Source organism: Trichoplusia ni, chromosome 10, assembly GCF_003590095.1.
Source record: "Trichoplusia ni isolate ovarian cell line Hi5 chromosome 10, tn1, whole genome shotgun sequence".
Taxonomy (NCBI): domain Eukaryota; kingdom Metazoa; phylum Arthropoda; class Insecta; order Lepidoptera; family Noctuidae; genus Trichoplusia; species Trichoplusia ni.
In genome coordinates this window covers 7,346,644-7,369,590 of record NC_039487.1, presented here as the reverse complement: position 1 = coordinate 7,369,590, position 22,947 = coordinate 7,346,644, and the positions used below count along the sequence as shown (strand labels likewise).

Below are 22,947 nucleotides of genomic sequence, written 5' to 3'. Positions count from 1 at the left end.
GCCTAGTATAAGATTGCGTTGTACACGTCAAAAGAAATATAATAACATTGTTGGAACTGGTCTAGACTTACCGAACCAGTTTTTTACAACACACATATACATACTTATTAAATCATTCATTAGTATTTGTCATAGTTTTTGTGGTTTTCAAAGATGGCTGCAATTGTAATTGGTTTTTAGAAGTGTTAATTGTGTAGGAGGTTTTGTTTTTAATTTTGTGACGCAATTAAGATATCTCTCGTGAAATTGTTGGAGATTTAATGGTTGGTAGTTTTTTTTTGTAAAAAGCGTCTTTATTAACAGCGATAGTATTATCGTTCTTGTTTGGAAATGTTTCATAGAAAATAAAATACTCAGGTTGGTCGTTCTGGTTGTATTTAACTTGCTATTGTTTATTGTCACTGTTTTGGAAAAAAAATAGTTTTAATGTAAAAAGAGTAGTACGAAAAGGTGATTTTTTATTTAATCTTAAAATAATAACGTGCTTGGCGTTGAAATTGAAAACTAGTCGGGAAAAGAAAATGCACGAAAATGAAACGATTTCTAAAACAATTCGGTCGAGCCTGTCAAAAAAGTGTGAATATTATCTGAATACTCTATGTCAGGGTCTAAGCATTTATAAATTGTATAGTATGTATATCCTAAACTATGAATTCTCAACCTTTGGACACTGAGTCACAATTAAATTTACATAAAGCCTACCTACGAACTTGAAATTAATTTAAATAAGAAAGGAACTTTGTATTGAAGTACAACTTAATCTAGCCAAGAACAGTTTAGTCACAGAACTAGAAAAAAAAAACAAATTGACACATTCCACATGTAGTCTTAATAGAATAATTCGTAATAGGATTTTGTTAATGGCATTTTAATTATAGTGTTGACGAAGTAACAAAAATAAAGCACAATTTCAAGGGTAATTGGCATTAAAAATCTAAACAAAATAGTTTATGATTTTTTATTAATATTATTTAGGCAATCACTGATCGGCCAAGGCAATTAAGATACGTAGATCCGTAATATCAACTTATCTAAGTTTTATGTATTCAAGCATATCTAGGAAACATTTCATAAATTCAATATTATAATTTGGATATTGTATTCACTACTTTCATCTTATTTTTATTTTATTTAATCCATCCTACAGTTTCACAGAAAGTACTAACTGTAAAATTTAAATTTATGTCATAAAAACAAAACAATTGCTCCTCCCCAAACTATTATACAAGCCCTAAAACTTACGACATACATACTGAATGAATAAATCTCAACAAACCATTCAATATTCTAAACTAGTGACGTAACAACATTTTTCCCAACACTACGATCTATAAATATATAAACTACAGCCTACAAGTTATGCTAGCCTATCCCCCCACCCGCATGAGTCAGATCAGCGCGAGCGCACGTTTTGCAACCAAAATTCTACCGGTTTGAGACAATGGCATTATTAGACAGACGCCATCTTGTTTTTAAGTTGACGTTGTCTATGTTTATGTAGATTGGTTTAGGTATTTTTGGGGATTAGTTACAATTTATTATCCGACTGTGGTAGGAGGTGTTCTGTTTTTGTTGGGTTTAGTTAAAGGTAACGTTGGCGCATGGCTATTTGGCTGAATATTATCAATGGATGCTACTTATTTAACCTTAAATTAAAAATTAAAGACTTACACAATTTTGGTGCTAATTAAATAAGATTCAATAATATACCGTAAACTTTTTGAAGTGTGTTGGAGACAGCTTTTAATCTAATCTTAGATTTTTTTCTAAATATTATATGACTCGGTTTTAATTTTGCATAGTCTTATAAATCTAATATAGATTGCAAAAAAGCATAGAAAAATTCAAACTACACACAAATATAGTGTCAACTTTGTTTTAGTTTAATTCGTAACGTGTATTTGTATGAAGATGATTTATTTTTATTTCTGTTTTATACATTCGTTCTAAAAATGAAAAGATATTTAAAAATGTAAAGCCCTTTCTTACATCGTTAATCCATCTTTTTACATCCATACCTCTTTAATAGTCAATCTTTAATGAATTACGTCCCTTACTAAAATTGAAAATATTTCTAATATTAATGAATAAAATACAATTAGCAATCAATCTAATAAAGTCGTACGTAAAGCATGCGCCCACGCAGGTCGTGACTCTACAGACGAAGATAACTGTTCTTAAGAAATGATATTAACATAAGATTTATATGGTGTTTAAAGAAACTATAATATTTTACGGTTTTATAGTAAAATACCTTTTAAAGGGATAGCTCTTTTTGCTTTTAGAATTGGTTTTAGAGATTTTTTTAACCACTTTAAACTTTAAAAAAATCCTCAGATGCTTTGACTTAATAAGTATCCGTTTTAAAAGTAGACAGAATAAAATTATGACAGTCGATAACTCTTCCAAAAGTCAAAAAAGGCTGCATGTAGTAATTATGTATATTTTTTATGAAAAAATAAAATAAAGATATCCTGAAGATATCACCTTAATAATTAAGACTTTATAAATATGACGTTTTTTATGTTGTTTAAAGGGAGAAAAAGGAGCATAGACTGAAATGTTTTACCAAAATAAATTTTGATTAAAATCATTTTGTTTTCTAATATTGACGAGAATGCAATATACGTAATACGATACTGTCAGCCCTATGTTCTTCATAAGATATCAGTATTCTTTTCTTTATTCCACTAATAGATTCCTGGCAATAGCTGATTCCAGAGCACATTGATACCCCATTAAAGAAAGATCTTAATTTCGCTTTGACCTCAGAATAATCAAAGTGGTGGAAGCGAAAATATAAGCGAAATTTGGAAAATCAAAACTAATACATTTGTCCTACCACGCAATTTCAGATTTGATGGATGAAATCTTGACACAAAAATTACCTGAAGAAATTAGTTTATTTCCACAAAAATCATATAAAAAATATGAAAATCATTTATTAAAGGTATATTAAACATAATATACCGAAACATAAGATATAGAAAAAGCATGAAGCAATTCTCGCTGCGCCTACGCACAAAACATCGTGACTCGTAGACAGTACAGTTAGGTATTTACGATTTTAAATATTTGCTACTGATGTATCTCTCACGGTTTCCGAGAAAATGTGGGTAGTAGTGAAGGATGGTGCAAGATGCAGAAAAGCCATGTTTGGATGCAAATTTGATGGCTCGGTATCAAATCTGAAGACGTGTCGATTTTAATATTATGAAGATATAGGTGTCTGTTTATTTAGATTTGAGGGTAAATTGATGGACTTATTTTGATGGAATTTTGTGTAAGATGAGCTTGGATCTGTACGAAAGTCTGTCTGCTTATGGAAGAAAGGAGCGCCTTTAGCAGCAATAGTATTTTATACCACTTTAAAAAATTCTTCTTCGACTCCAAAAGAGTGATTTTTTCTAGAATATTCTTTATCCCAAAATATTTTTTTGATTCTTCTTCTCTATTGTATTAGTCCATCCTACTCTTTTTTTAGATGGGTTCGCATAATGAATAGGATAGGCCTAATAAGACAAGCAACACCTTCAAATACTTAATATGAAAATAAACTTTAGCGGAAGAAAAATAACCACCCATCAAAATTTCAACCTTCACAAAAATCGCTTAACCTTCGATTCGCCTAAAACTATAGAATACCAGTTCAAGAATTTCGCACAAAGACTAATCTAAAATGCATCCCACCATTAAACCGGCAAACGTTTTTACACAAACCTATCTACGAGAGATCAAAAGCTGGGCCTGACGTACATTACTGGCCATGTATACATATAGTAAAACGCTCGCACAAGTAGAGCAGCAATGTATATGTGAAGTTCTAAAGAGCTGGGAAATATCGCGATTGTTTATTTTAACTGGCTGAAAGAAGGCAATCTGGAGTTTGTAAAGCCTTGTGCACACGACTAGGTCTTATCGATTTGTTAAATGGATTAATATTTATAGTGTGTTAGGTAATGATCTAAAGTGTTGTGCTCATGTATGTAAAATGTGTTCGGAATATTTTTTGGAAATGGAGTCGTGTTTTTTTTGGAAAAAGATCGCTAAAATTGCATGTGTTTGACTGAAAATGTTTCTTTAATGGTATTACAAATTACATTTTATATTGAGATTAATATTTATGGAAAAAATACTAGTGGACTTAGTCAGCTTTTAAATAATCTTGTTATTTAAAATACAACACTAAAACACCCTGCTTTCAACGTTGGCAGTCTTAAAGGAAATCGATTTTAGTCTTCGGAGGATAATCATTATAGTTAATTATCAAAACAATGTTTCACAAAACTGTTGCAATATAAATCTACAAAAATATAGATATTAGGTATATATAAGATCATCTACTTGAAAAAACAACTTCTTTCACAAGAAACTCTACAAAAACTTTCACGTTACATAACCTAACCTTGTACCTCAACCCGCCTGTGTGCACTATTCCTAAATAAATTCTATTTTTAATGTTTAGATCGGTTAATGCGGGATGCAATTTTATGCACAAATTTCGTACCGTGTGCGCTTGCGTGGCCGGCCATTTTTCAATATTTAATTTTAGAACTCAATTCGCAGGAAGCGCGCGTTCTATTTTTGAATTTTATTTATTCCTAGGCGTGGTTTGGCCAGTCATGTATCTGAATGAGATGATTGAACGTTTATTTTATGTATGTATGTATGTTAGTGATCATACATATGTATGAATAGTGTATGGTCGTTCATTCGTCCGTTAATTTTTTTTGGGGGCGGTTCTGTAATGATGTTGAATATAGTTTTTATGAAAACTCTTTGTTTAGCTGTTTTATTTTTGTATTGGCTGTTTTTTTTTTAATATTCATTAGTGCTAGATTTGTTATTCGTATTAACTTTGAAATGTGAACATTATTATAAAGGGATAGAAAACATAGTTTTGTTTGACTTGCGAAGTTGACAAATATGTTTTATATTAAAATATCACTTCTTTCTGTTTTATAAAAGTGAATAATATAGTTGCAAAACCGCTAATGTTCAATAATAATCATATAGCAATTACACTCGATATCTATAATTACGTTGTAGTGTTCGTAAATTGGTAAGTATAGAGATACAAGTTATTCAAATTTTTTCTTTTTTACCATTTTTATTTCTTGTATGTGTATGTAATGTTTAAGTATTTATCTAAAAAATAGGTGGAACTAGTTAAAAGTATTTAGGTGGTAAAGGACAAACAAACTGTATATGGCGTACGATTCCGAGACCAGCTTTTTTGAAGCATTCGGTACTCTGGTAGTATAGAATTAATTACCCTTCCAAAGTTTAACAGAAAATACCGCAAAAGTACCAAAAAAACTTTAAATTTTACATCCATCATCATCTTACCACGTTAGCGACCATAAATCATCAAACAAACAAACAATCAAGTAAACAAACATTTGACGTCATGGCACCTTACCTACCTCACAAAGTGCCGTGAAGATGCATGCGTGCAGATATTATAAAACGCAGGCGCATCGGGAATGCACTCGTGTTATTTTTAACGAATTTCAACCTTGAATTTTGTCGGTATTTTTGTAACCACTCTCCGAACTTGGCACTTTGGCAAAGTCTTGTTTTGATCGTGAAAAAAAAAGAAAAATATACCTACTTTATGCTCGGTGCTTTTTGTGAGTTCTATATTCAAATGTGAATTAAAACGCGCTTTTTTGAGTTTCGAATTACTGCTTAGAATGATGATTCGTTGTTTAAACTCAAACTTTTTATAGAAAAAAATCTATTTTACATATATTTTTGTAATTTTTTCTTGAAAGACGGTAAAAGAAAAACTTCTTGGAAGATCTTGGAAATAACCTTGTATTCTGGATTATTAGCTCGCTATTAAACTAGTGTGATAGCAAATTTTCGTCTTCATCTATGATAAGAACCCAAATCCCAAATAAGCAATATTTTTATATAAATTGGAGATGAAAACTCTTTATACCTTTCTTTATGGAAAACAGCAAATTAATAACCAAGGCCATTTACCAGACACCTGGGAGGTAGTTCTTTTTGAATATTACGTTTAATTCGATTACCATTGAGGCATTAGTAAACAAGGTGCCAATCATAGTTGTGAGAGATCAGTCGATGTATGTCGAAATGTTGTTAACATGCCAACGTTGTATGCGCCATGTTCGTTCAATCTGTATTCAATGTCCTTTGTAACGGGAAAGTGTTGTTTTTAAGAAAATAAAATACTTTAATTTGATATTTTAAAAAATCGTTTTTCTTTATGTAAGAAGCATGTCACAACTGCTATAAATATTATTTTTTCAATGATGCAACGGTTTACTCACGCGTCAAACTAGTTTCAGACCTAACCGGAATTCTTAATCACGTTTTGAATAATGAAGGTTTCTAGCAAAACCTACGAAAAAAAAATCCCACTGAAAGTTTTTTAGTAAAAAACGAAGGGATAAATGCTAAAGTAGAGTTATTTTTCTAATGACCTTACATTACCTTATGAATCACTTTGTTTAACCCTATTTTTAAAGTGTTTAGAAATCGATAAAACTGACACCGATATCCACTTGAGAAAAGTCTAGACGGAAGACTCCTTAATTTACACTAAAAGAAATGCACATTAATTAATATTCTACTTTAAAGATAACTTGTTAAAAAAATATCAACATTTCATCACAGAACCATGAAAAACGTCCTCCAGAAACGAAATTAAACTCCAAAAATAAATTACATATATACACGACATTGTAACTAACACTATAAATCCAATACCTACATAAACGCACACCAATAAAAAACTTTAAAAGCAAACATACATTAGACGCACACATCGAAAAATCCGTCAAATGTATTAGACACACACATAAAAATGTCTATCAAACGCACTAACACATGCGCGCGCGCACTCTCATTGGTGAACGCAAGCGCAGCGCAGATTTCAAAATATACGTTAATGTTCATTTTTCGACGTTCTATTTTTGTATTAGCAAGTTTTTATCCCTTTTATAGTGGGTGTAACAGATTTTGATACTTTCTAGGTCATTTCAAAAGTGAATGGAACAATGGAAGATTTGATGACTAATGGCTGAATATTGTAACGTCAATCAGATTTAAATCGCCGTTAGTGTTAAGGGTGTTTCTTTCTCATAGTGGTATAAGTATATTTTAAGTGACAACTTTCCTTTTAACTGCAAAGGGAGAAATAGTTTTTTTTTTGTATAATATTCATGAGTAATGATGAAATGATCGTTTGAGTAACGATTTCAAAAACGCTTATAATCAACCTCTTCACTTTTTTACACTTTTTTTCAATTAATTTCCAACTAACGTTAACGAACTTATCGTTCATTTGTCCTACATTCAGAGTTTCCTATCTTTTTTGTGACGACGCAATGCGTGAGAGTGTATTTGCTCTGAAAATCCAATTTCAAGTCTTAATGGCCAATTGAGTATATCAGTTTATGCCAAACAACGCTTCTCTTTATCACTTACTTCCTCTTCTTATTCCTACCGCTATAAAGCCCTCCTACTATGAAATCTGTTGTCGTTGTGAAAGCAAGATAGCACTCTACATACTAAATAGCGCCATCTCACTTCTGCAAAGCAAGTTTCGCTTTAAGTGATCTTGGTAGAGGTAGTGGCAACTATGTAAAGTGTGGTGTTAATTTTTAATATTAAAGAGGACACATGAACGGGTTTACTGATTTCTATTAATAAACAAGATTTCTTAGAATCTACATACACACCTGCTTCGTATAAATGTAATTAGATAATATTTATTTTATATTAGAAATAAATAGCTAACGCAATGCTAACTTGGTTTGAATGTCTTCTTGTATAATCATTTTCATTAGCATAGCTGTTTTATTAAAAATACGTCTGTTTGTTGTAATGGTCCCTTGTTTAGTATAATTTATAAATAAAACATTCCATCTGATAGAATTATTGTCATATTATTTGATTCGACTAGATAAGAGGCAGGAAGAACTGTCTGTAAACTAGCTAAAAACGAATATTAAAAATCAATTGTACTTTAGAATTCTGTTTTATCTGTTTATCCATTTTAAATAACCAAATTAGAGCTACATCAAGACTTCAACTAAATTTTTCTTTCATCTTTTTTTATATATCTGTATTCATTTCATATAAAAATAATGATATTCAGTGTCCCCATTAATTAGTCATTATTCGTCTATCTATCTTACATCCCCATCAAATAATTACAAACAGAAATAAAACTAAAAATATAATCAAAATCTTCAAGTATCAAGACATGTTACGCCTCGTACCTCCTTTGTGTTTTTTGGCACGGCAGCCAAACATTGGTTTATGTGATGCATCCCATCAATGTGTGTGTATCTCAAAAAGTACGTACTAAACAAAACTCATGTGTGTGTGTGTGCTAAAACATTCGTGCAAGGAAAACATACAAGCGTTTAGGATAATTGTTGATCTGTCTGTGATTTTATTAAGAGCTTCTTGTGGTTGCGACAGATTGGATCAGACTGTGTATGGTGTGGTACAGGTGGTTTGGTTTTTATTGATTTTGATTCTTTGAAGTTTTAATTCACCCAGTTCAGAGATTTAAAAGTACCATCGTCGCTGCCGTTAAAATCGCTATTTATATTTTTCCAATTATATTTTACTTGAATTAATAAAATCGCCTGCATATTAGTAAAGCTTGTTTCATTCATGCAAGTCGATTTCTCTGTCAATTTTGAAGTTTTTTTATGTTCAGTCTTCAATTTGCATTTTCCAACATGGAAAGCCCTGTGATACTTCGCTTTGCCAGGCTGAACGTTTCGTAACCATCCACGGTAGCACCTAACACTATAAGTATTATTCATTCAAATCGGTACAGTCGGTCAGGAGTGTACTGACATACCTGCACACGTGCAGAATTATATAAATAGATATTTTACTGAAATAAAACAATTTATAGATGCGTTGCAATTCTAAATTATATCCAAATTTAATAGATAAAAATACACATGAACGAAAACGAATACGATTATAATTATTTTCTAATACTGTGAAAAATTTGCTTTTAATTTCACGCAAAGCTGATTTTATGAAAATACATTTTTTTTCTTCTTAAAAAATTGTGGAGTTCCAGCAGAACTTAGATATAAAGATGTCTGTTCACGAAAGTTGGCACTTCTACATATGTTTTTCGAAAGGTCACTCTATGATTAATTTCCATGTAAATTGCGTGTTAAATTTGTACGTCTGTATGTTGTTAGCATTTTAATAAGAAATGTGGACTAGTGTACACGGTTTACTTGGTTCTGTTTTAGTTTTTGGGGTTTCGTATCCAAGCAGTAAAAATGGAAACTTATTGAGTGTCTTGTAGAAAAAAAGGTTCAAAAGTATAATTTACTAATGGTTTCATTAGCTTTCATTCTAAATGAAATTATCAGTGAAGTTGTTAAAATGTACAATGTCTTGCTAAGAGAGTGTTAGATATGGATTTTATTGATGGATTATTTTAAATGATATTTAAGAACGCGTTGATAATCCAATACGTACAACAGGAATAACGGTGTTGTTGTTTTTTTAATTATTCGTATATTAAATTAAGTTCTAGTAGTTGCTCACTCGTCATCTATACTTCTATACTAATATATAAAGCTGAAGAGTTTGTTTGTTTGAACGCGCTAATCTCAGGAACTACTGGTTCAAATTGAAAAAATATTTCATCGAGGAAGGTTTTAGGCTATATACCATCACGCTGCGACTAATAGGAGCGAAGATACAATGGAAAATGTGGAAAAAAAGCAGGGAAAATTATTCATCTTCGAGGGTTTCCATTAAAAAATCCTAACTTATATCTTCTAACGCGGACGAAGTTGCGGGCAACAGCTAGTAACAAAATATAACTTTTACCAAAGAATTCCCAATTTTTAAGCCACAAATCTATACACTCAAATACATATTTTTACCCATGATTAATACTCTGCTAATCCCTATATTTACAAACTCTTCGCCTATTCTATTGTATCGTTTTTCCGCTAATCGTCGTGTTTCGAGTGGCTGTCATAACATACCATTGTTCCAGCTCATGTTTTAGGTCTTATAAAAGCGTAGCGGTTAGAAAATTGTTGCTAAAAGCTAGACTATAGCATGTCAATTGTTTAGACTCGATCATTTGTAGGAAACTTCCATGTTTTGATACATTTTGAGTACTTTGAGTATTTGTCAGGTTTTTTCTTGGTATTTTTGTTTGAATTAGACTTACAAAGGTTGGCTGGTGTTTTTTCATGATTAAACTGATTGGTATTTTAAATATGGTTTGATTGTTTTTTTTTATTTTTACGTAAGTTATAGAAATTATACGATATTGTGAAACGAGCATTGCGGATTGCATTGCGCATTTGAAAGCGTCATTTTTATTTGTTTCTTATTTTTAATTTCTTTTTTACATTTTCCAACAGTGATTTCCCACAAAATTAGTTTAGTGGTTTGAATTTTTAAAAAAGAAAACGAATTAGTATTTAATAACTATTACACAACTTAATTAATCCTCCAATATACTATCTAATGTATAAAACTCTAATACTTCAATGATTGGTCAGGCGACTTGCGCACGCGCAGCACATTTTTCTAACTGTAATACTTCGTCGATATGTATCTCTGACTGCAACTAACTGTGTTACTTGAATCCAACTGATTGATTCTGAATAGTTAAAAAGTCAGACCGGTTTTACACTGAAGCTGACTAGATATAAACTATTAAAATGATTTATAAAATGAAAATATTGAAAGTACTTTATCTAGAAGAAGATCTTTACTAAGTGATAAGGGAAAAAAACTAATTGGTTTCACAAAATATTTGGAAATTCAAATAGTACATTCTAAAATAAAACTGTTTTTCTTTTTCTTTCAGTTTTTTTATCAACCTCCTTATATATTTATCCTCGTAACAAATATTACGTAACTTGAAACATGTCTCACTAATTTCTTGCGTAATTAGATTTTTTATCAAGTGTGCCATTTAATTTGAGTCCTTTATTTCATTCGTCAAATTTAAAATGATTAAGTTTAAGATTGGGCTAAGGTAACACATGACACCACATGACACCAGATTCAGAACATGCATCGTGGATCACACAAAATGCGTGTCCTGTGCAGAGATCAAACCCCCGACACGTCGCGCGCAGTAGGTTTGTGGTGACCTCAACGACTCGGCTATCCGTGCAATCAGAATTTTTGAGACTTACGCATAAATTGTCATGATTAGACTCGATCCAAAATAATCTAGCCATATTTTTTCAATCTGTTCTTGTGTATCGCTTCAACATCGCTATATAGCGTAGCTTTTAGTGCACATAAATAATTCGAGGATCTTGGACTTACTCCAAGAAAATCTGGTTGGATGCGTAAAACATCTGTTGAGGGGACGATTTACACAATTTCTATTCCTTGTTTAGTCACATTTACATTGATACGATGAATATGTTATGCCTGGGGCAGTATCTCCTATAATATTATAGATGGGGAAGCAAGATGAAGCTCTATTCAGCGTATAATTGTGTCCCGCTCACACAACTGCCACAGTTTTAGGAGATTGTGGTCTGTTGAATATCCAAGTTGTGACTATCCCATTTTATTGTGTCTTTCTTTGGGTTATGGTAAATGATCATTTTTTTAGTAATCTCAAGTGTAAAAGGTCATAAAGATTTATTTAAATAATTTTCTTAAAAGATTTTTTAAAGAAGAAAAACAAGGATAATTTCGTATTTAGTATGAATTAAATACATTGACATCAAATTTTATCACAATGTATTATTTACATTTTACAATTGACAAATCATTATATTTTACTAATATTTCTAAACTTGAATAAATTGTTCGATTTTAGAAATACTATCAAATGAAATAGATATAATAATTATTAATTTATATTGAAGAATTGTCTATTTAACAAATAGCTGCCAGTTAAATCAAGTTTAGCCACGATTGAAACGGTCACAAAGAGCAGCGATATTTTTTTGGTTTTCTAGCAATTTTGCCGTTGTTTTGTCGCTAATCTGATACACACCTGAACGGTTTCGACCACGTTTTAGCATCAGTTTGATAAACATCAATTACTTTACTAACTAAACAATTTAATCGCATACAAATTATATAACTTTTTCCAATTAACAATTTCATGTCTCTCATTACAGTAGTAGGGAAAAATGCAGGAAGTCTAGATTTACGCCTAGATTATTGCTTGCTAAACCAGTCTAAAATGCATTAAAAGTAACAATTTCAATGGCTTAAGCTTTTAAACCACTGTGTGGCCTATTTACATAAAAATGGTGCGCCTACGTCTAGCGGGGTTGGCTTTGGAAACCGGAATGGTCTAGATTTTGTACTAGAGTATCTGACCTGGGTGCAGGACTTGCATATACTAGTGTGGGATCGAAATTTACAATCACAAACGATGGAGTGTAACGAAATTTAGTAAATTGGTGTAAAATCATTAGTAACCAAATTATATTTTTTAACTTAATAGAGAAATAATTACATAATATTATACAGACACATGGAAAAAATGGAAATTTATAGGCATTCGTTCTTTTTTGTCAAAGAAAATTGCATTAGTATATTATAAGACTGCAAGCTTGGAATTTAAATCGGAAAAATACGTGTTTAATATTTTTCAATTAAGTTTTTTTTTATCCATCAGTCCTAATTGAAAATAATAAGCGACAGCGACATTAGCCAAGTCAGTTGCCTATTAAATTACCAGTCAGAGTAAAACCCTTTTTGTGTAGATATATTTATTGTTCTTCTGCAAGCTTAAACAAGTTATATCACACAAAACTTTTTAATATATTTTTAACTACATCCATCACAAACAGGCCTACATACCACACTACCTCATAAAGTTAATCCACTTTGAGTAAAACCGTTGGATCGTTGATTAAAGGTCTCGCTATTTTTATCGAGAAATCTCTATTCGATTCCCGGTAACATTAAGTACCTACAACATTTTTCCGACGGAGTCGGTCTCATTGAAATGTATGTAAATTTGTATATAAATTGAGCTGCTTGATACGTCTGTGTCTGTTTCCATTATTCAACAGCTTTAATAGAGGCATTAAGTTAGTGAGTTTGTCATTATGTGGGTAATCGTAAAAACGATTTTGAAAATTCTTGTAAAAATAGGAAGTCAGATTTCTTGAGCGTCACGTCACAAGCTATTTATTAATCCATTAAGTGACACCCAAATTATTTTGAATTTATTCTAATTGGATACGATACCACCCAACGACGTGGAAAAATTACAGCAGCTAAATTTAAAAAAAGAAAATTCCTGACTAGATTATATTTTTGTTTTAATTTTGAATATTGATTCTATTTCTTGAAGTATTGCATTTATTTACGTGCATCAATGCTGTATATATTTTCGTCATTGTTAAGTGCAATGTAGAGTCATACAAACTTTAGCCCCGAGATCCTCAAAAAGATAAATTTCAGTACTTCACTTAACTAAGTAATCTAAGTATGACACATGTATTAGCTTCTCATGTCGTATAACATTGGACACAAGCTCATCTCCACAACGTATGCATACGACGTACTTAAAACAACATATTGCCTTTAAAATGGCGTTACGTAACGACTCGTGCGCATGTGTGCGTGTGTTTGCATGTGATTCCCATTGCGATTGAATTTTTCCATTTATATTATATTTTATTTATTGTAAAAATTGTGTCATAAGGATTATTATGTTGTTAACTATATATGTGTTTGTATTTTTATGTTTAGATTTTCATCTACACGTAAATGATGATGTGTTTTCCGTTTAAAGTTTTCTCGTAAAGTTTTAAATGGTTTTTCTTGTGTTCTATACTTAATATTGGAAGATTCTTTTTCAGATTATTATCAATGCAATAATAATAAATTGTTTAGTTGTATAAGGCAATGATTTTCTTTGCTTGAAACATCACGCCTGAAAATCACTTCGTTCATGATCGATTTTTTAGTGTCATAAAAATATTGTTGTCATATTGAGGGTTCACCCAAAAAACTTGCTTAAATAGTTTTAATATATTTACTTATAAGTCATAACCATAAGTTCAAAAAAATCTGGATAATTTTAATCGAACGATATTTCAACATAGTTTGTTTGGAATTACAGATACCACAACAAATTATTATAACCTCGAAATTAACTAAACATCATACAACACATAACGACATAAACAACATGAACACAACAAAATCTTTTAACTTTTAATCTTAAAAACAATTCTCCGAAGTTGAAATAAAAAGATGATTACATAGAAACTAGGACAGCTTTTAAGTGCTTATATCAAAAAGGTAAGGTAATAAAGTTTCGCGACAACGTGCGCAGGCGCAGGCTAATAGTTTTACGGACCTTTGACACCAAGTATAAGTGTAGAAGGCAGTGTACGTATACTGAAATAATGTGAGCTTATAACAAATAATTATTTGTAATTAATGACCTAGGGGTATTGGTTAAGTATGGGGTAAGTGTTAACGTTTTTGTGGATTCGTTATGTTAGAAAAATGATTTGTTTTGTATCTATAATATTGGCAGAACCTGGAAATATACTGAGTGTCATTAATAACATATGATTGGGGTAACTTACCCCTAATTTACATTGGGGGAGATGAGCAAAAATATGTTTTTTCTTTTAAATCTCTATCCATTTTATGCCCTTAGATTTAAGTTGATACTCAAATACTTAAACGTATGCAATATATGCCAAGAATTTATAAGAAAAAAGCCATAAAAGTGCATAAACCGCGGACCCAATTTTTGATGATAATATCAACTATTTTCTTAACTGCACGGATAGCCGAGTGATTGAGGTAACAACGACATATCCCCGGCTAGGACAAAAGTTTCTGTGATCCGCGATTGCTTGTTCTAAGTCTTTTTATGTAAGCCCCCCGTGACACATTAATTACTGTAAGATTCGTTAAAAAAATACCTCTATCCATTCCTGAGAAAGAGAGGCAGACAATCAGACAAACAAACAATAAAATCAACTTCTCTAAGGTTTATTTTTTCTTTTGAAGTACGGTGCCCTAAAAATATATATTTCCCTACATTTGACCGATTTCTATTTTCGTTAAAATAGAACCATCACTTGTCTATAGACATACGAAACTGCATTTAGCCAAGTTGACTAAGCGAATCTAGGAACTTCTTAAAATAGCTAGATTGATTTATGTCTACTTTGATAGGGTGACGACGTATGGCTTTCGTCTTTTCAGAATAGACTGAGCTTAAAATACTAGACATACTGAAGAAGTTATAGATTTATTGCTCAATTGACGCATCTTAATATAGCCGTCTCCATATTTTAAGTTCACAATAATGATAAAGACGGTATAAACTTTAGATTTTAAATTGTTTGTCACGTCGAAAATTGTGTACAAAAGTTGAATATTTGTAGAATAATTGTTTTCTTCCAATCCTATCAGTATTCAATTTTTATTTGAACGTCGGATACTTTTGACAGTAAACTTTTTTTTTACATCTTAAAACTAATCTTGTATCATAAAATAAGATGATGAATGACCGTAAAAAAAAATTACGTTGGTAAATATATATTTTTAAAGAATTCTTGCGTATTGCTTCACCTAAATTCCTTAATTAAGTTATTTAATTGTTGTATAGGGAGGTTTCACGAAAATTCAAGTCACATGCATAAAGACACCCAGACTCAGGACAAGCATCCGTGGATCACACAAAAGCTTGTCTTAAACTACTCAGCTATCCGCGTAGTTAGTTTTATTCCTTATTTCTATATACCTTCCAAACCACTTTATCATCTATACTTTAATATATGAAGCTGAAGAGTTTGATTGTTTGAACGCGCTAATCTCAGGAACTACTGGTTCAAATTGAAAAAATATTTTGTGTTGAATAGACCATTCATCGAGAAAGGTTTTAGGCTATATACGCTACAACAAATAGGAGCGAAGATATAATGGAAAATGTGGCAAAAACGGGGAAAAATATTCATCTTCGAGGGCTTCCGTTTATAAATTCCTAACTTATATCTTCTAACCACGCGGACGAAGTCGCGGGCAACAGCTAGTATTAGATACATCAACAAAACTTGGAAAGAAACAAAATGTTTATACTAACATAAAAATCATTAGTTTTCAAACTAGCAACACAGGTAACCCGTGAATTTTACGAGGCAGCATTGTTTCCGTTTCCGCTAAATTTATTTGATTTCTTTCAAATATGCGTGAGGTACCGTAAAAGATGGCACGTGACTATATAGAGATAGTAAAGATACTTATAGATAAAGGAAAATCAGTTTTATCTTCTTCTCTTTAAGATTTGCAATTAATTTATTTTTTGTGTCCTTACCTAAAGAGCTATCAATAAGGCACTGCTACCTGCACATCTGGTAGTCTGTCCCTCTGTCAGTCTGTCACCAGACTGTATACTACTACATACTGTATCATGAATCATGATAGCTAGACAAATGAAATTATCAAGATCTAATATCTAGAATGATCTAAGAGGTTAAGCTAAGCTAAGGTAAGGCTGCTGAATTTGAGCCAAATCAGTTAAATGAATTATTTGAAGCAATAAACGGGAAAAAATCTAAAATGTGTTTTTTAATTACCTACTGAACTTATACGTTGCGGCCTATTACAGAGACAGTTGTAAGATCAGGTAAAAAAATAAATTGGAAATCCATTTATTCAAATTGTGCTACTAAGTAGCAGTTTTTGAATGTCAAAATTACAATAGACAGCACTCATATTCTGTCACTCTTCACCCTTCACCGCTTTCTTAGTCCTGTTCTTATGGGAGGAGAAACAGCGCATTAAACTAGCAGTATACTGTCTTCAGTATAGAGGGCTATGCCCAACAGTGGGACATTTCAGGCTGGTGATAACAACGATCTCCGTGTATGCTTTTAATACCTCTGCTTATTGGACTTGCGTGTGGGCACACTTGAAAAAAGGACCGGGTCTCGTCACATAAATTTATGCCGTGAATGAAAAGAGATACAAATAATAATTTGATTCTTCTTGTCTGTACTTATATAGAGATAGTTCTCAGATAGTCCCCTGGTAGATGCCTCACCTCTTTTTAGATTTTGGCTTTATAAGGCCTCTGAATTTATCATGTGTTGAAAAGCGACACAAATTACATTTAAGATGTTGTTACCGTGAATAAAACTACTGTTATAGATTATATTATATTTTCTACCGACTTCAAAAAGTAAGAGATACTCAATTTTGATTTATTTTTCGTTTGTACGTTATTCCTTTTTATTTTTGTTTCATGTTGGATAAACTGCTTTTGTTGATTATTTTTTTCATTTAACATGTCAATATTTTGTCCCCATATTTCTTTTTCAAATTCGGTTCAGAAGCTTTTTTTTTTATTTTCATTTGGTTGTAGATTATTTTTGTTGTTACAACAACGTTATTAACTTAACTATTCATAATCTCTAACGTTTATAAACTTACTTCAATCAATGCTAATTTCTAAGATTTGTTTCCAAAGATGGAAGTCTTATATTATAATAGTATTAAGTCTATTATCATTATGATTCATTGAAAATAGGATACAAAAAGCGACGCCTACTAAGTCGCTCCGCCTTTACTTGAGAGGGGATATCATTTCGACAGTAAAATACCGTTAAACGAGGCAAATAGACATTTAAAAAGTATTCATCTTTAATAGAAACTAAAAAAAGTTATTTTTTCTTTGACAGTTGTAAAGCAGATTATTTTTTATGTAAGAAAATGTTTTTTTTTTAGGAAATTGGACTATTATGAGCAATCAATCTACATTTTGAGATATTAAATTATATTATTCGCGATAATACGCGTGCGCATATTTATTTATAATTACCTATAATTGTAGAGCAAATCATATTATTATTACTTTATATACACTAAATTATCGATATAATCAAATATTTCAAAAAATCATTTTAGATTTTAGAACCCCAAGTACTGAGTATTGAGAGCTAATTGAAATATTTAAGTTACGACTTTTTTGGTGGTAAAATATTCCAGGATGGTCAAATCTATATTCAGTCTAGGTCCGAAAAGATAGCTAGATCTTAGTCTGATACCCTATAATCCTAAGACGCATGTAACACCCACGTAGATAGAAAATGGCCTATTCTTGGTCTAAGATAGGACGCAATACTATCTAGTTTCAATCTAGATACATTTCTGGTTATTTTTTATTTCAGATATCAGATAAGGAAATAGATTTTGTAATTTTTGGCGGCTAAATGTCAATAAGAAATTTATACGAGAGACGGTCAAAATAATTTAAAAATAAAAACCCATTTCCTAAAAACTCAAAATTATCGAAAAGTATTTAATATTGTCCTTTACTTTTAATATTAAAAATCCAATATACAAGTGATTTTTAAGTAATTTAATTTAAAAATTTATAACTAAACGGAACAAATATAAAGTAGTAAAATCGGTTAGTAAAAGATCATCATTAAAATAAGGGTTAAGAAACTTGTTGAAGCTAAATTGGATTTTTTTTTATAAAATATAATAGGAATTAATAAAATAAATCTCAATATAAAACGAAATAAATCAATTATTCAATCAATAAATACCATGCAATCACTTAATGATACGTATATATGAAAATATTGAAAACCTCATAAAAATAATTACACACTTTATGATAAGAAATAAAAACTATCGCATTTTAAAATTATCGTAATTTCTTTAGATTTAACATGCAGACTACTAGGTACGCAATCACGAGAAAATTATACCAATTATATTATCAAATAATCATTAAATCCATAATTGATTTATTTAGTTGCATTGCATTTAAATAAATAAATAATAAAATTTAAATCCGATTTCAAATAACAATTCTCAAATTCAAATAGAGATGCACTCTTGTTTTTCATAAGGTAAATTAAATTTATTATTAGTTCACGTTATAAATGTAATAAAAGCATTTTAAATTTAACAGAAAACAAAATAAAAATAAATTTTAAAACTAACCTCAGTATCCGTTCAACACAACACAAAAAGTCCAATTCTTCACTCACATAACTATTAACGAAAAAATAAAATATATTTTTTTCCAAGTCTTTCCCCAGTTTCCAAGAAAAACTTCATTCAAGAATGCGCGCCAAAATCTTTATCGTTATGACGTACACAATTTTTATTTCCTAGTTACGCAATAAAATACTTTTTTCTCCAATTTCACGGAAGAACGAACGTAGACATTAAAAATTTACAATAAAATAAAAAATATATATCAAATCCAAGTCATTTCACTTCGATAATTTCAAAATCACAGTTCCAAAAATAGCTGTTTGACAGTCACATTTTCAAAATACGAACGCGGGCGCGGCGGCGCACGCTAAAAATCCGAAATGGCGCGACAACATGTAAAGGTCTAAAATGGCGTTATTATTTTGAATTTTTCATAAAATATCTTTGAATTTTCATTGTATTGTTGGCAGTGTCGCGCGCGTGTGCTGTTTCAACACATTATGATCTAACACTGGCTGACTCTCGATTGCAGAACATACTTATTCTAAGTCAACTTACATTCGTTCATATTTGCCTGCGGGCCGTAGGGCTGTGCTGGACGTTAGAACCTAGATTAATACCATGCATTTCCGTATTCTCGTAGTTATATCCTTAATACTGAAATTGATACTAATAAAATTCTAATTCTTGGATAATCTTAATTTCCTCAAGTGATTCTATTAGATTCAATAAGAAAAATCTAATATGAGTAACAAACTATAAAAAAACATGTACATAAAACGTATTTCCGCAAATAAAACCGGTCGCATTTCACGTGACAATAAAACGAACACTTTCATATCCCAACTTTACATAACTTCTTAGAAGCGAGTCACACCAAGCCCACTAATAAAATCTGCAGTACGCCTATTAAAAATATTCTATCGGATAAAAATATTAGGATAAATAACGCTTGAAGTGTTGCGCTGTTATTTATAGCAGTTCAACTTTGTTATAAGCGGCCAGCCCTATTTTCGTAGTATAAGAAACTTCTTGCATATAATAATATGTTTTAGCCTATATTGAGCGCTTACAGGCCACCTCTACTTGCGCATAAAACGGCTCAACGAGTGACTGTTATTTTTAACTTGGTCGTTATTTCACTTTCATGCTAGTTATTTATTTTGAATTTAAGTTCTTCAGATTTTTTTCATTTGACTTACTTGATTACTGCATACTTAAAATTAGGTGGAATAATGATAGCTTGTTTTTCTTATTTGGCAAATCTAATGAGCAAAATCGACGTTTTATTTGAAAAACCGTACTGCATTGAACTTTTTAAAAGGCATTGCTTTTTATCAATTGTTTTTTGCTATTGTGAAGCAGCATTCTTTTGGTATGAAAGACATCTTTAGGGAAACTTTGTGTTATTAAAAAAAAAAACTTTAGATGACTCAAAATCTGAACTTCTTTTCGTCTTTGCCTTAAAGACTCTTTTTCGAAAATGATAGTAGGTTAGTAATGATAGTAGCTCATAGCAAAAGTACTTTCGCTCTGAATAAATGAAAAATTCAACCAAAATACTAAGTTTAATTCAAAACCTGGTGCAGTTTTTAAACCCGTCATTGACACTAATATTATTTTAAACTAATAAAATGTTATATTCCGTTCTTTAACTTAAAAAAAATTCTTTAACAAAACTCGAAACAAGAATCAACTAGTTCTTACAAAGAACGGTTAACGTCCATCACTAAAAGCCGTTATTGAAACCACCACATCACTACTTAGTTGTATGCACCGTGCATTGGCCTGCACTGCCGCGATCTAAACTTACAACAAAACGTCTTTTATCCAGCTTTTTTACATTCTAAACCGAACTTTAACATGAGAGCTTTAAAGTTGAGAATTGGATTGTTATTTTTGTCTTCTTATTGGTTTTTGACAAAAAGTTTTTTAGAACCTAGGCTCTTATACTTATTTCGCTATGAATTTTAGATAGGTATAGTAGTATTAGATATAGAAAGAAATGTTCGCTGTCTGTGGGTGTATACGTTTCTAGGACACGGCAAAATGTTAGAAATCTTCATACTTAGAACTATATATTGTACAGTAATTATTGGAAGCTGGCTGAATAGATTCGGCTTTTTGAATTCGGAATTTAGAATGGCAGTTTGAAATTTATGTGGTTTTTGAAATGTAACGGTCTGGAATGCGTTTTTTAAATTTGGAATTGTTTTCTAATTTTGAATTATTTTATCACAGTTTGTTAGAAAAAAGCTAAGTTGATAGAGGCCATTTTTTTTTGTTTGTCTGTGCACTTACAAATGTAAGTCAAGTCAGTCACGATTGTATTCGCTTAGTTGTTATTTGTAAGTCGCGGGTTCGATTACAATTTAAATGAAGTGAATTAAAGAAGAATTTGTCGTCTTATGCTATATTTTAGTTAACATTTTGTTTGCAGGGCACATTTGACCGAAGCGTACCACTTAGATCTTAGATTTTTGGACTTAAGAGTAAATTTTTAATGACTTCAATGAAACTGCAGACGCCATCAAAAATATATCCTTAAAACCTCTTTGTAAATATTAAATCTTTCTCAATCGTCCTTATTTACGGCAGTTAGTAACGACTATAAATTATTTACAGTTAAATACCCAAACCTATCATTTAACAAGACTCGCAAAAAGTGTTATTCTCTACATTAAATTTCTTTTCAATAAACGATTTAGAAGTTACAAGTCAAAGTTCAAAAGCATCAATCGTTAGCACAGCAGCGCCATCTAGTTTCAAACCTCAAAACTATTGTAGAGCTAAAAGTTGTCTTACAAATCCTTGTTTAATGATAGTGCTAAGATTTTATACTGTTTTAAGTTACACATACTACTATGTTAATCCCAATGCTGGGCAAAGAATTCTTCAGGAGCAGAAGAAGAGGTTTGTCTTTCAATTTCTAAATCTCAGTTTTCACATTAAGTAGATATTAATGTCTTCATAGAATGTTTTTTATTGAAAAATATGTATTTAATACATAAAAATAACGCTAAGTCATAGCCTACGTTGACTATGCAAGCGTGGCTAGCATAGTCAACGTACTGGATTTTAATATTTACATTATTTTTAATTGTAATGTATGTATTTAATTTTTAAAATGAAATATCATTCAAAAAATGTGATTAACATTTCAGCATGATGTTTAAAATTTTGATATGTTACAAAATTAAAAGTAAAGTTATAGTTTTTGTTATCTGTGGTTTGAGAATAGTTTGCTAGTTTATACTTAAGTTTCACTTAAGTAAGCGACGATGAGTCATCATCTAAACTTGAATCCTTTCACCGACTTTTGTTATGTTCATGCTAAGTTATTATTTAGGGTAGGCAGTGTTTGTAAAGCATAGAAGTCATGTAAAAATAATGTTTTATGTTTGACTAGCTGTTGCCCGCGACTTCGCCCCCGTGGGTAGAAGATATAAGTTATGATTTATACCTGCCCTGTTTTTTTCACATTTTCCATTGTACACATAAAATTTCACATTGTATCTTCGCTCCTATTAGTTGCAGCGTGATGGTTTATAGCCTAAAGCCTGCCTCGATGAATGGTCTATTCAACACAAAAATAATTTTTCAATTTGGACCAGTAGCTCCTGAGATTAGCGCGTTAAAACAAACAAACAAACAAACAAACTCTTCAGCTTTATATATTAGTATAGATATGTCTCCAGTTGTCTAATTTTATCTATAGCAAAAGGCTATATCAAAAATACTACTAGCATGTGACTTAAATTAATAGATTTAAAAAATCTAAAAACCTAGGTTTTTGAATGTTTGAACCCATTTAAATTTTACCAAAATCAATACAACCGTTTTTATAGTTGCAAATTGCATTTTCATCGGGTTGAATCTACCCTGAAAATTTAAGCTTTATCGGGAAGTGCCTCAAAGTTCAGTTAAGTACAAGAATAACCGGAACGACAAACAAACAAACAATTGTGTATAAAAACGTGAGAAAAACTA

The 22,947-nt window shown here is 31.0% G+C and overlaps 1 protein-coding gene across 7 annotated transcripts in view; it reads right to left on the bottom strand.

Annotated features, from left to right (window-relative positions):
* Positions 1 to 20,088, bottom strand: part of LOC113497870 (zinc finger protein 628) — a 109,337-nt gene extending 89,249 nt beyond the window's left edge. For 4 of the 7 annotated variants that reach the window (XM_026877632.1, XM_026877627.1, XM_026877630.1 and 1 more), the window contains exon 1: positions 18,961 to 20,087. The gene's annotated coding sequence lies outside the window, so the exon portion shown is untranslated. Of the gene's footprint in view, positions 1 to 18,960 lie in introns of all 7 variants that reach the window. The other 3 variants (XM_026877624.1, XM_026877626.1, XM_026877628.1) reach the window with 1 other exon arrangement.
* Between the last annotated feature and the right edge of the window lie 2,859 nt (positions 20,089 to 22,947).